At 63.4% G+C, this 5211-nt stretch overlaps 1 long non-coding RNA gene across 2 annotated transcripts; it reads left to right on the top strand.

Moving 5' to 3' along the window:
* The first annotated feature begins 330 nt into the window (after positions 1 to 330).
* LOC141959514 (uncharacterized) lies at positions 331 to 3065 on the top strand. 2 transcript variants are annotated; one of them, XR_012633457.1, is made up of 4 exons: positions 331 to 441; positions 933 to 1049; positions 1398 to 1545; positions 2959 to 3065. It is a non-coding gene; the product is annotated as an uncharacterized LOC141959514 (long non-coding RNA). The 2 variants fall into 2 exon arrangements; XR_012633458.1 differs by having other exon boundaries at positions 2895 to 3059.
* The last annotated feature ends 2146 nt before the right edge of the window (positions 3066 to 5211 follow it).

Here is a 5211-nt window from a genome sequence, read left to right as displayed (position 1 = left end):
GGCAGGAGCGGGGCCGGGCGGCTGCGGGGAAAGGTGCGGCGGGACCGGGGGCGGAGGCCGCTCCGCGTCGGGGCCGGGCGGCGGCGGCGCTGCCCGGAGCCGCGCGGGGCTGCGCTCGGCCGGGCTTCCGGGTGCGCGGGCGGCGCGGCGGGAGCCGTAGTCACGTGCAGGGGGCTTCCGGTCGGCCATGTTGGCTCCCCGGGGCACGCCGGGAGCTGCAGTTTCTGCGCTCTCGGTTCCCCGCAGCCGCGGCGCTGGCGGGCGCGCGCGGCACGGCACAGCCCTCGGTACCGGCGCGGCCCCGCGGCGCGGCCCGAGGGGCGGTTTTGTGGCGGTTTCCCGCGGGCTGCCCGCGGCTCCCCGAGACGCGGTGTGCCCCCCGGCCCGGGGGTGCGCGTGCGCGGCCGCGGCGTCTCCCGGGAGTGCGCGTGCGCGGCGGAGGTGAGTGTTGGGGCTGCGGCCGGGCCGGTCCGCGGCAATAAGGGTCCCTGCCGCCTCCGTGCCCCCTCCCGAGGCCGCGCTGGGGCCGCGCGTGTCCGTTCCTGCCCCGGGGATGCCGCCGGCTGCGCCCAGCTCGGGCTGGCGTGGGGTGTCTCTGCCCGGCCTGGCGCTCCTCACGGCTCGGGGGCCAGAAGGGACGGGCGGAGCCGAGCCTTCCCGGCCGTGGGCAGCGGGGCGGGAGCCGCCGCGGCTGGAGCTGGAGGGGCCGGAGAAAGGGAAGGAAGGAGAACGTCAAGGGCATGTGGGCAGCAGCCGCCTCGCCCTGCAGGGGGAGAGCGCCTGCCTCTCCGGGTGAGCGAGGAGCCCTCTGCACAGTCCGCAGCGGGCCGGACCCAGGCGCGGAACGGCCGCGGAGCGAGCGAGCGAGCGAGGCTGCGTGTGTCGGAAGCCACGTCTTGTAAGAGCCGAGAGACACCCGCGTATTCTTTTAGGGGGAGGTCAGCCGGGCGAGTGGAGTTTCAGAAGAAGAGGAGGGGCAGGAGGAAGGAAGGAGAAAGAAGCATCTGACCTGTCCAGTTCTCCCGGCAGTGCCGGGAGCGAGAGCCGCGGTGAGTCCCGGGCCCTCGGGGCCCTGTCGCCCCCCTTGTATGTCCCAGTCCCTTCCCGCCCTTCTCTTTCCCATGCTGTGATTTTTTTTTTCTTCTTCTCTAGATCTTTTCTTTCTTTTCTTCTGCCTTGCTCCCCCTTCCTCTCTCACTTTCTCTCTCTTGTCTTGCTGCTCCCTTTTCTTTTTCTGTCTGCACTTCTGACTGCTTGTTCTGTACCTTTTGCATCACTCCTCAGTCCATTTCTCTCTCGATCCTTCCGTTCTGCTCCTCACTTCTCGGTTTCTCTCTCTTTCCTCTGTCCTACTCCTGCACGTAGTGTGTGATTGAATGAGGTTCTGTGTCTAGCAGGCCTCATCTCGTAAGAGCTGTGAGACACCTACATCTTCTCATAAGTGGAGGACAGCCAGGCACCTGGAGCTGTAGAAGAGGAAGGGAGAAGGCAAACAGAAGGAGGAGTCTGACCTGTCAAATTCTCCTGGCAGCGCGGAGAACTGCAGTAAGTCCCGAGCTCTTGGGCCCCTCTCATCCCTCTTGTGTGGCCTGGTCCCTCCCTGTCTTTCTCCTAGACTCCTCTCTTTCTGGTGCTGCTCAACTTTTTTTGCTCACCTGTATCTTCCGTCTTGCTTGGAGCATCTCCCTGTCCCCATCTTGTAGGTCTTCCCTTTCTCTGCCCTGTACCCTGCCGCTCTTGTTGCCTTTCTCCATCCCTCTCTGTCCAGCTCCCTGTTCCTATTGATGCCCCTTTCTTCTTCCTGCACCCGCTGCTATTCCCTGCGATCTCCATCTCTCTCTTTCCTGCTCCCTGTCCCCCGTTTTTCATTCCTACCTCCGTCCCTCATAGCCTGTCTGGCCTTTTTCCTCGGTGTCTTTCTCTCTGGCTGACTCCCTTCTGCTGTTTTTCGTTTCCTCCCTATCCATCTTGTTGCCCATCGCTCTTTTGTCTTCTCTCTCTCCATGTGTCGCTGTCTGTCTTCCAGTCACTGTTCTTTAATTCCTCCCTCTTCCCTGTAGCTTGCTGCTATTTTTTTTTTCCCTGTTCTCCATCATGCTCTGTCGGGTGCCCTGTCCCTGTTTATCAATTCCTCCCTCTGCCCTGCGGTCTGTCTCTTTTCACCATTTAATTTTTGCCTCGCTCTCTCTCTGTCTGGCTCCTTGTGCCGGGTTTGCGAATTCCTTCCTCTGTGCCCCGTACCCCCTGTGATCTTTGCTGCTTTGTGGCCTGTTTCTGGCTGGCGCTCTGTTACTATTCAGTAATTCCTCTCTCGATGCCTTGTAGTCTGTTGCTTTTGTCTTTTCTCCATCTCTCTGTCTCTGTTTCCCCTGTTTTAGAATACACCCCCCCACCCCCACCCCCCTTCTTTCTGTATGCATCAGGATTAGTTTTTGGCTCCAGGTCTCTTTTTTTCTGTGTCTCTGTCCCTGTTTCCTAATTCTTCCTTCTCTGCCCTGTCACATGTAGCGATGTGATTTGTTTTGTGTTCCTTCCCATGGTTTGCTGTCCTGACTCCCCATCGCTGTTGCTTTTTCCTCCCTCTGTGCCCTGTTCTCTGGAGCTTTTTGGTCTTTCTTACATCTTGCTTGGTCTAGCTCCCTGCTCCCCCCCTTTTTTTTTTTTCCCCTCCATGTCTGTTGTGCCACCCATCCCAGCTTTTTTTTTTTCTGCATCTCTATGCTGCTCCTCGTCCTTCTTTGTTGGTTTCTGTCCTGCTCCTCCTTCTTCTTTCTGCTGCCTGTTTTCTTCTCTCCCTGCTGCTTTTTTTTCTGCATATCCACACTGGGTTCCCTGTCCCCATCCTCTCACCGCCCCATCGCTCATCTCTTGTGTTCTCTCTACCCCTGTACTAGTCAGCTAGCTGCCACCTTTCTTCTGTCTTCTTGTGTCCTGCATCTTTCTCCTCATGTTTGGCAGTTTCCAGCTCTGCCCTGCAGCTTGTTGCTTCAGGAACCGACTGACTGTTCCCGGCTGGACTGAGGAGCGTGGCTCCGGGAACAAGCGCCAAGGTGGGGCAGGGGCAGGGGCAGCATTAGGGGCCCTGAGCCCCAGAGCAGACTCACTCCCTTCTGGGACTTGTTCTGTGTGTGACTGAATAAACACTTGCTGGCTGCCGGCTGCCTTTTGTGCTTCCTTTGCCCCAGGTGAGGGGCTGGGAGGGGTGATGATGCTCTGTGGGGGTGGGTGATGGCCTCCAGCTGTGGGCTGGGGCTGGAGGGGCCCCAGGTGTGGGCAGTGAGGCTGATGGCAGCGGCCCCTCCCTGTAAAGGGCTTGCTGCTCCGGGTGGAGGGGCGGGTGCTGCTGTTAAGAGCAAGGCAGCCGTCGGAGGGGTCGGTGTCAACCAAGGGAGGAGCAGAGCAGTCGCTGAGCATTGCTGGGCCCTGGCTGCACCGAGGGAGAAGGTGAGTGGAGCCGTGCCATCAGCTGGCAGCTCCTGGGGAGGATGGCGGTGCCTGCAGGGTGGCAGTGTTGGAGGTGGTGGCAGGGGCTGCCCCGAGCCGGTGGTGAGGCTTCTGGGTGCACTGGTGGGGGTTCGGAGGGGTGAGCAACGGTGTTGCTGCAGGGTCAGAAAGCAGAGAAAACTGCCTCTCGCAACCCAGCGGGAGCTGTGGTCCTGGCGTGTGGGGTTTCTGGCCAGCCGCGTTGGTTCCCTGGGTCACGCTGGGATGCGGGGTCTTACAGCGCTTGGCGTGCAGGCGGCCGTGCCGCGTTGGCCAGCGCGTGCCAGGAGCTGTAGGTTCTGCAGACTCGGCTGCCAGGCAGCCGCACCGCTCGTGGGCGCCCGTAGCGCGGCGCAGTCCTCGCTACCGCCGCGGCCCCTGTGGCGCAGCACGAGGGATAGTTTTGTTGCCGCTTTCACGTGGATTCCCGGGGGCTTCCAGCTGCTCCCCACCAAGCGTCGTGCCCGTTCCTCGAGAGCGTGTGCGCAGTGACGTGCCGCTCGGCCGCCGCTCGCGCGGGGGGTGGCGCTCGCCCGCGCTAACCGCCGCTGCCTGGCAAACGCCACACGGTGCTGTCGGTGGGCGACACAGAGGTGCCCCCGTGCCCCACGCTGCCGCCTGCCAGCAACGTCAGTGCGATGCTCCGATGCCCGTGGGGGGGTGCGGCCACGCTCGGTGCCCCCTCCTGGTAAGGAAATGCCGCCGCCGCCCCACGTCACGCTGCCGGCGGGCGCTCGGTGCGCGAAGGGCAGGACTGCAGCGCCGGCCCCGCACAGGTGTGCGGCACCACCAGAGCCGCCTTCCTGCTGCCGCAGCGTGAGGCTTGCTGGGCGTGATTCCTGGGGGTGGGCGAGGGCCGAGGCCGCCGGTGAGGCCGGCCCGCCCCTTTGGCAGGTGTGGGGGCCCCTCCTGCCCGCTGGCCACACGGCAGCGGTGGGGCAGGAAGCTTCACACCGCCTGCTGTGTCAGGCCTCCGCTCTCCTGGAGGTGATCCGGGCCGGGGGAGCCCCAGGGAGTTACCCGAGGGCTGGGACAAAGGCAGAGGGGAAGAAGATGGGTGTCCCCCGGGGGTTGGTGCCGGGTGCCTCCCCAGCTTGCCAGAGCTCCCCTTGAGCTGGCACTGGCCTCGCCCGCACCGTGTCCTGGCCCCAGGTCTCGCACCTCTACCCTGAATCCCGTCCCGTAGCCCCGGGTCACCCCCGAGCCCCGCGGGGATGGCGGCAAGCCGGCCCTTGGCGCCTCCGCAGGAGCCCCTGTGGAAGGGGGGCTCCGGCCAGGGGCGATCTACGGTAATAACGGCAGTCGCTTCACCTTCTCCCAGAGGCCTCACCGGGGCCGCGCTTGCCTGTTCCTTCCCTGGGGATGCTGTCGACTGGACCCACTTCAGAACTGTGTGGGGTTCTCTGCCTGCCCTTGTGCTCCTCGCAGCAGAGAGGTGAGAAGGGACAGGCCCCTGGGACGTTTTCTGGCTGTGGACAGGAGCTGTCACAGCTGAAGCTGGAGAGGCCTGAGAAAGGGAAAGAAGAAAATCAAGGGCATGTGGGCAGCAGCTGCCTTCCACTGCAGGAAGAGAGAGCCTGCCTCTCTGGGCGAGGCAGGAGCCCTCTGTACAGTCCGCAGCGGGCCGGACCGCCAGCGTGCGATCAGGGTCCGTGCGCGTCACCCAGAGCGCGGTACGGCCATGCAGGGAGGGAGCGAGGCTTCGTGTGCAGGAAGCTGCGTTTTGTA

This window comes from Athene noctua, chromosome 4, assembly GCF_965140245.1.
Source record: "Athene noctua chromosome 4, bAthNoc1.hap1.1, whole genome shotgun sequence".
NCBI lineage: Eukaryota > Metazoa > Chordata > Aves > Strigiformes > Strigidae > Athene > Athene noctua.
The sequence above is the reverse complement of the archived record's forward strand: the minus strand, read 5'-3'. Positions and strand labels throughout refer to the sequence as shown.